General features: G+C 43.8%; 1 long non-coding RNA gene and 1 other non-coding gene across 2 annotated transcripts; both read left to right on the top strand.

Moving 5' to 3' along the window:
- Window positions 1-310: 310 nt before the first annotated feature.
- On the top strand, window positions 311-704 carry LOC122407741 (uncharacterized). Its single transcript, XR_006260266.1, has 3 exons — window positions 311-327; window positions 475-558; window positions 660-704. It is a non-coding gene; the product is annotated as an uncharacterized lncRNA (long non-coding RNA).
- A 2593-nt stretch (window positions 705-3297) lies between these two features.
- TRNAL-CAG (transfer RNA leucine (anticodon CAG)) lies at window positions 3298-3380 on the top strand. The gene has a single exon. It is a non-coding gene; the product is annotated as a tRNA-Leu (tRNA).
- Window positions 3381-8736: the final 5356 nt, after the last annotated feature.

The following is an 8736-nucleotide window of genomic DNA, read 5'->3' as shown; positions in this document are numbered from 1 at the left end:
CTCTCGCTCTACCTAATTTCGAGTTCCAAAAATACCTTACGCACGACCCAAAGTCGCTGTGAGAACCTCGAGCTCCCGCTACATGCGCGAGAGAAAAAAACACGTCGAGGAAAAAAAACAGTCTCTCGTAGAAGTTCTATGCCAAGAGACTCGTAGGGCTATCTTGCGTGAGAATTGCTCTCTTGCAGCAAATGCATATAGAGGCATTCGCTGCGATCCACCACCAAAGCAATTCCTGCTGAAATGGGCGGTGAGAAAAATGCTGAGATGAATGGGCTGCTGAATCCGTAAAGCTTCGCTACGTTCACATATCGTTAACTTTCAAAGGTTAAATGAAATTTTTATTTTTTTAAGAAATTAAGAAATTGGTTTGTCTCTTTCGTCGAAAAATGACGAAAAATCGTTTTGGAGGGTACGAACTTTTTCGTGGAAAATATGGCAAGTGAATTTTTTGTTTTGTGTGTCTCGTAATAGGATGACGCACGAGGTTTAAGTAACCGTAACTAAAATACAGGAAATTTGAGAATGAAATTTATAGGAGCAGTGTGCAATCGCGAGGTTTGTATTTAAGTTGAATCGTCTGGTATTTTACGATCTTTCTCGTTTTATCTCCTACTTTCGCTGAACGACGAAACTCGATTCGCAATCTCTGTTGACAGTGCGCTGGCTCCTTCGTGTGCATCGCCATGGACTGAAGCTTGCAGGCATTGGAGTCTAGATAAGATTGGACTGCGTGTGAACGAAAAAATAAATGAGTAACGGGAGATTTGCCGAAAACGATAAAAACGCTGAGCATTAAGAAAAGAATATAAATTCGATGATTCAACTGCATTTCGATACAATTATAAAATGTAACGACGTCGAAAACGACGGAGTCGCGAATACTGAAATATTTTCGATTCTATTTTATTTTATTTAGAGTTAAAAATTTAGTAAATTCAAATAAAATCCCATAACACAAGCGGAATTGTGGCTTTTTAATAAATCCACAAATCTGCAAATGCCAAGAAACGCTTACTCCGTTTGCTCCAATGAAATTATCGCCTTAGCAAAAAAGTGCTCACAAAACATAACAGCAGCAGAGTAAAAAGAAGAGAAAAAACGGCAGCAATCAAATGTCGTCGTTTATCGTAGCCTGGCTGTTAAATCGTGCCAGTAACTTGCAGAGATCTCGGTCAGAACTGCCAGAAAAAAACGGAGGTAGGACGAGATGAAGACGGAGCTGGAAGGATCGAGGTTGAAGCTTTAACTAGATTTAGCTACGGGATTCGATTCGTTTCACGTTACTTGCTACATCGCAATGTACACGCCGTATTATTATGCCACAGCTGTACACCAGTCAAGTACATAAGTACGTAACTATATTGTAGAACGCGTGGAACGGAAACGTGCGAGGTTTTTACTGTCATCTTCCCATCTCTCGAGCTCAATAAGTCACTTTTTCTATCTCACTTACAACTCGTGTTCAATCTCACGTTATCTCTCGCGACAGCACCATGCATTTCTCTACAACTATCTCATTTTTTAAGGAGGGTGGATCGCGACGATACAATGTTGCCATGCTAAACCATGTGAAAAATACTAAGAATTTCAAAATAATAAGAATTTAATAAAATTTGGTAAATGTATTCTTTAAAAATATATGAGATAATATAATTTTTTTTTAGATTTCTTTTAGATTTTTTTACCACATAGCTCTCGAGTAATTGAACACTAAAGTTCGCGTGTATAAGAGCTTCGATTTAACGCTCAATTATTCGATAACGATGTGGTAAAAAAATTTGAAAAAAATTGTATTTGTATACTTGACGCCAAAGAATGTTATCACCAAATTTGATCAAATTCTGACTATTTTGATTTCGTGATCCACCCTCCTTAAGTTCAATTTTTTTGATTTACATTCGTGCATGATTTTCTTATGAGTATTTGAAAAAATGGGTGAAAAATTTGCGAATTTCTTTTACGGATTTTTTGGGGGGTTTTTTCTTGATTTTTTTGCGGCAAGGAAAAAACATAAATTTTAGAAGTTCGAAGATCTTATTTACCGACATTGCAATTCTGCGTTAGATTTTTTTAACATATGGTTTTTTATGATCTTCACGATTTCGGGGGATTGGTTGGTCTGAGATCAAAAAACCAAAGAACGTTTCGATTTGTGAAGCAGTGGCTGTCGCCTGAACTAAAGTCATACAGAAATTTTTTAAGTTGAAGGATTCCCGCGCTTTAAAACATTTCTGCGAATTGAAATTTTTTATTTCACAGCACGAAAATCCTTCAATTTTTAATATCTTTGTTTCAATCTTTTTTTCTACTCAATATTTGGTAAAATTCCAAATAAAATGCAGTGACAATAGAAAATATTTTGTCACACTTTGAAAAATGTTTCATAATTTTTTCTGTTAACCTAATTTTCCATTGAGAATTTGGTATTTTGGATTGAGTTGGAATTGACAGTTTTTGAGATGGGAAACACGATTGAAATATTCCAAAGTTTCGTTGCGCTCCCTGGTTGCCGAATGTTCATTGGTGAAAATTTTTTATTGCGAATGTACGTGCAAAGTATCCTTAAGAGTAGGAAAACGGTGTCGTCGTGATGATCCTTCTCGTGGTTCGGAGCAATACGAAAAAGGACATCGACTTCTTATTGCGGATGTTAAAACGCAAGCAAAGAATCCGTAAAGCCACATTCGCCAGATCCTCAGGCTTCTTACTCAATCTACATGGAAATCCATTTGTCAAACTGATACCTCCGAATTGCTTATTTATCTGCGATTGGCATTACGTTCGTAATAAATGTTGCTGAAAGAGTTGAGCATGGCACGAGACACTCTTATAATTCATGAATCCCTTTTACGAGCTAGGCAGCGACAACAAAACGTAATTTTCAGCACCCCCTCGTTAAGGGGTGATTGCACAAAACTCGCAATTGTCAAAAGACACGAAAAGATCGACGAGAATTAATGGAATCGAACTTCGAGCTCGTTTAATGGTGTCGATAAAACTGAGATTTATAAAAATCAAGAAAATTCATTTGTCTCCGTTAATTTTGAAAAGATTGCTTCGTTTTCTTTTGCTTATCATAGTATTCGTTTACAAAATAATGTCATCAATTCGTAGCGTCGTCTGAGATGAATTTCAGATTGGAAAAAATCGCGATTTTTTTTACTTCCCATGAGACGATCACTCTCCAAATTGAAAAAAAGAGAATCTTCTCTAAGATTCTTGTTCCATGCGATCGATTAAGGGGGTTCAATGTCATCAGGGTTGAATTGCAACAGGGGCAAATTTGCTTACGCAGTCAGGATGGCCGAGCGGTCTAAGGCGCTGCGTTCAGGTCGCAGTCCACTCTGTGGGCGTGGGTTCGAATCCCACTTCTGACAGCTTTCTTTTTTTTTGCTGTCTAGTTTGATCCTAATAAGAAAGGGATGGTAAATAATTCCTGGGCTTGGAGTGGAGAAGGAGTCATAAGGCCTCGGAACGGTCTGCGATGTTGAGAATCGTCTCGTTCCATTGTTTAATCATTGTCATATCGTGAAGCTCGTTAAGTCATCAAGAACTCCACTCGGATAAGGTTCTCCAAGAGGCTATTATACATTATGTATGTTTGTGTTACGAGGGTGAAAGCGGAGAGCTGACAAAACTTTTCACGAGTTGAGGTAGCGAATAAACGACGAGTATTATCATCAACCCTCTCGTTCACGTTGGGAACGAAGTGAGAGAGTGATAGAGCTCGTGTCGGGTATCCGACCCTTGGGGAATTAACGTTTTGCCTCCTGCCTCGTCATTTTCATGATAAAAGCAACGTTTCACCTGTGGAGGATTCGCCGTTGGATCCTTTCATCCCAGTACCCTCTCTTTTTCTCCGCCCTGGTTCTCGCACTGTCTGCATACATTGTTGGATTTATTTCCATGGCTAATATATCTTCATCGACGGTGGAATAACTTCGAGGGAGTCTCCGGGCAAAACTATTCGGTTTGATAAGGCTCTCCACAGTGATTGGTGGAATTTGGGCGTTGGCAAACAACGGTCGTCGTAGCAGGCCTATCAATTCCAGTCTTGAATTGAATCAGCGACGACCTTTTTCCCAGATAAACATCCCTCGTGTATTCAGGACTTAGGGATACATCAAGAGAAGCTTCGATCCCTTGCGATGCAGGACAGCACTTTTATTTCCCGAAGAAATCACCACTTTCGACTGGCCTCGTGGCTCCGGGTAAGATTAGTCGGGAACCATTCCTCGGAGTACCCCTCGATCGGTCTGCGCCACCCCAGGATCCAGGACTATACTGCAGGCGAAAAGAGTTGACTCTCTTCGTTTCATTTTTCTCGTTCTTCTGATCCCATCGTCCCGTTGTTATGGCAACAGACGCGCAAAAACTCCATTGACGGTATAGTCTCTGCTGTGGCTCCTTTTAACGCAACCGAGACAACCGTGTTGCATTTGCCGAAGCGGTGATGCACCAAAAACCCATTCACATTGTTCACTGATAACATGCGCCCTGAAGGGCGAACCATTCTCGTCCATTTCACTGTCAAATTTCATCAAGCCTTTGCTCAATCTTGCGTGCGAACACGTCACGTTGTCAACACTTGTCCTTGATAATTACGGCCTCCGAGTGAAACAAAGGCACGGACAAACAATGCAGTAAATCAACCCTCCCAGCTTGATAAGACAGCGGCACTGTTTATCTGAAAGGAGCTCCACGTTCCCTTGTGTTTGTCAAGTCCACCAAGCCTACAGGGGAGCCCTTCAACGCAAACAACGCGCCAATTCCCTTTCACGAGTGAATAGCGAGAAGGGCTATGCGGCATATCATGCGTTTGGAATCGAATGAAATCTATCGACAACATCAGACAGTAGCTAAGTCCAATTCGTTTCGGATCATTGTCCTTGGTCCATCGTTAGGTTACTTCGAATACTGTTCACTTCCTTACAATTATTTTCTAACATATTTCTGTTACGGGGGGGTTTATTCTGGTGCACGCGGTCAGTTCCCCGTTAAAATCAACGAGTCTATTCTAATTCAGTGAAAAAAAGGTCCACTTTGGTTTCGGCTACAATGTTTCAGAGCCGATGGACCATGTAAGATTTTGCTTAGAGTCACGTCTTTTTATTACAGTCAATTCAATTGCGTTAGCGATTATTCAAAATAACCAATAAAATTTGTAATCCCGTATTTTTGTTTTGCACCCACAAATTTTTGTTCGATCGAATCAATGGAACCGCGATCACGTGGATTCAACGGTACGCTTCATTTTTACACAATAAATTAAACAATATGAGACTTATCTCTACGAGCGCTGATTCGGTCCCTCGCTGGCTCTCGCCCTGGGACTGGAGTGGACTTTGAAGAATGTTGCTGGAGTTTCGATTGTGGTTGTTTGACTGGCTAGTCGTCAATTTATTCGTAGAATCCGGAGCGTCCTTTTTGGAGTTGACTGATCTCGACGTCCCGGAGCAGAAAGAGCGATCTCGTCGATGCACATCGCAAGGCGCGAGTATTTGCGTGTTTAAATCTGACAACCAACGAGCTTGAAGCACCCTCCAGAAAGAGGAGGACGAATGAACTAGTGGGAGAAACAATTGGATCAAGTTGACAATGTTATTTTCATCAGCCAGTAACTTCTGCCCAATGATAATGATTCCTGCCTCATGATTCGTGCGTCTGAAACCGGGTTTCAAGGAGCATCGATGATTTCCTTGATAACAAGGTCCGGGGGGTGGTCCAAGATCGTGGTTGCGGGGGTTTCGAGAACAAGTGTTTTGGAACAGTTGAGTGATGCGCGAGTTGAGCCAGAGGGCTGTTATCCGTGAGCTCGTCTTTGGGATCGGTGCTCGGAACTTTCTCCCACTGTGAATCGCTAAGCTCGTGGAGGCGGACGCAGGAGAGACGTACGAAGAGGAGTGCGCGAGCGAGTGTTCCCGCGACTTTTGGCTGCTACGTATATGTGGATTTTAGCAATGGCTAGCAAGCTTCTTCGTCGGTCAGACCTCCCGCGAGGTTCTCAACCTTGTTTACATAAATCATAGGGCAACAGCCGCGCTCGACAGCACGCAGTCTCTCCGTACTTTCTCAAGGAAAAAAGAAGGAAAGAGGGAGAATGAGCGGGACGGAATAGCAGGATACGCGGCAAGGGACCAATAGAAACTGCGCTTTCGGGCGAATCGACGACCTCGAATCCGAGGGTCATATCCCGCGAAAAGTCTTTCGCCCACAGACGTTTACACGGATACCGAGGCAGCCAGACACGCTCTCGCCGCCCGGTGAATCACGAGAGAGAATCGACGAACTCGACGAGACGACTTCGTATCTATACGCGATACGTGCGCGTTGCTCCGAACGCTCGTGGCGAACAATAGATTGCAATCCAGACTATTTCGCGCATACACCAAGCTGACTAACGCCCTTTCGTCTGTCACGATCCTCTTTGCGTACTGTTCTTTATGGAAATGAGTTTCACCTGCGTGTTCTACTGGCCGGAATCGCGCCGCAGTCTGTGAAAGGTCCTTTACCCGAGAGAACGTTTCGTCATTTCGTGACCTTCATTTTCAGGCTCCATTTTTCGCGAGGAAACAATGAGGTTTCTTTCCATCGAGACCAGTATAAATGACTTCGCTGACGTCGCCGTCCGTTCATCCAATTTCTCAATTTTCTTTTACGAGCTTTGCTAAATGTCCGGAATCGCACGATCAGCTGGTCTAAGTGGATTTCTACACGGCCAATTTTCTTCAGCCGCTTGCAACGTCTATTTTTATTCCACCAGCATATTTCGCATCTCGTCTCCCGTGTACTCCTAATCTTTATCAATTTATGAGTCGTCCTTCGTGCAAGCTTTCCATTGACATTGTGAGCCTCGCAACGATATTGTGACGATGGGGCAAGTCGGGACTGACGTTTTTTCTTTCCATTTCCTTTTTTTCTCTCTCGAATCTTTCAATTCTCAGTCTTTTCGTTATAATACGTCGCTCTCGCACGCGATAGTCTCGTTATGCGCGCCTCGCCTCCCCTGTACGAGCGTTGTCTGGTGCGTGTCGTCACTCCATATTGCAGCGAGCTTAGCTGCTGCATGTATATCAGTCGTAACGACACACACTGTATGCAGGGTGTGCCTAAAATCGAGATTGAGCTGTCGAGGCTCGATCGAGGCGGATATTCCGAAGAGAAAAGTTTTTAGACATTTTTTCCGTTATGCACTTTTGATAAGATATTAAATTCGTTGGTGATGACCGCAATGAGGAACGGGGATGACCGAAGGTGGGCGTATTCGTACGAGCTTGTACAGAAGCTATCAAATTTTGATGAATATTTCGTGAATGGTGCATCAAAGAGAACGGTTATTAAGGACCTTTTTTTGAATAACTTGAGGAAGTTATTCAAGGGCGCTGAATTTCAGCATGACTTTTGGCATCGACTGTACATTTAAGGGGAAAAGTGAGTGCAAAGGACGCCGGAATTCCCGTGAGCTAACAAATTCCACATACTTTAGAGAAAACGGGAGAAACGAGACAGAAACCTCGAAATTTCCGAGCTGGAGTCCGGGTTTTTCTACTGCTCTGGTTCTGTATTTTTTTTTGAGCCACATAATGGAAGCACTTGCACGAAAAGTTTACACGGAGCGTAAACGCTTCGAGGTCTCAGTGAGCTCTTTATATGCGTAGCCACGAAACTCCGCCCACTGACGACATATTTTTCAGGTTTTAATTAGCGAGAGAACCTCGAGTGTCTATTACAATACGCGAGAAAATGTTTGTCCAAATAAATGCAGAATATTTGAAAGAAAACTTTGAGAATGCGTCGATACGTCGTTTCTCCCATTACAGATGTTGTTTTACCTCCTGAAAAATCTCTTCTCTTCTCGTTATAAAGAAGGCTTTTGTACGCGTTACATTATCATCCGATACTCCCACGCTTTTTTCACATTTCCATTAACGTCGGAAATTCTCATTCCCTCGGTAAGACCTCTCCGTTTCTCTTCCAGTCGACGAAGTATTGACACTGCTTTTCCACGTGTTCCTCTCCGATGTTTTAGTTTGACGTGCCTGGCAATCGCGACACTATTTTTTTCTGCCCTCCTTCACCGTACCCTTTCAGTTTAATGTTTACTCGAGCGCACCCTCCCCAGCTCCTTTTTTCCTTTATTTTTCTTTCCGAGCACTTCTACCATCCCTTCCACAGATTTTCCCAGTCACTTATGCTTTCGCTGCTAGTCCTTTGGCTCTGTTATCGTCACCCTCGCGGCTCGCTCCCTTTTCTACCAGCTTTCGGATCGTCTGCCGCGTACTTTCTCACCCCTCGAGCTTTCTCTCTTTCACCCCAATCTTCTCGGGTATCCTTTTCTCCGTTTTCTCTTCCTTCCCTTCGTCTTCTTCACATTTCTTCTCTTGCCTCCTCTCAATCTCTCGCCCTCTCGCGCTCCGAGCCCGCTCTTTGGATCCCGTAGGGTGGGGCAGGAACTCAGTTTCATGAAAGAGTGCGGCTGCGGGTTACCATCGGTCGTGTCGCGTCGAGAGGGGCGCCCGGGCGGACCGTCGATCGAGAGCAGCGGCACCAACGACGACGGCGGTGGCGGAGGAGTGGCGTCTACGTCTGCGACCTTGCTTGGGGTCGTTTCAAGGTCGAGCCTCACGCGCTGCCTCCTCCTGCCGCCACTGCGTACGCATTCGATGTCCCGCACCCCCGCCCGTCCCTCCGTCGCTCTTTTTTCTCCGGGACGCTTGTTGGCGCTCCTGGTGT

Source organism: Venturia canescens, chromosome 3, assembly GCF_019457755.1.
Source record: "Venturia canescens isolate UGA chromosome 3, ASM1945775v1, whole genome shotgun sequence".
Classification (NCBI taxonomy): domain Eukaryota; kingdom Metazoa; phylum Arthropoda; class Insecta; order Hymenoptera; family Ichneumonidae; genus Venturia; species Venturia canescens.
The sequence above is the reverse complement of the archived record's forward strand: the minus strand, read 5'-3'. Positions and strand labels throughout refer to the sequence as shown.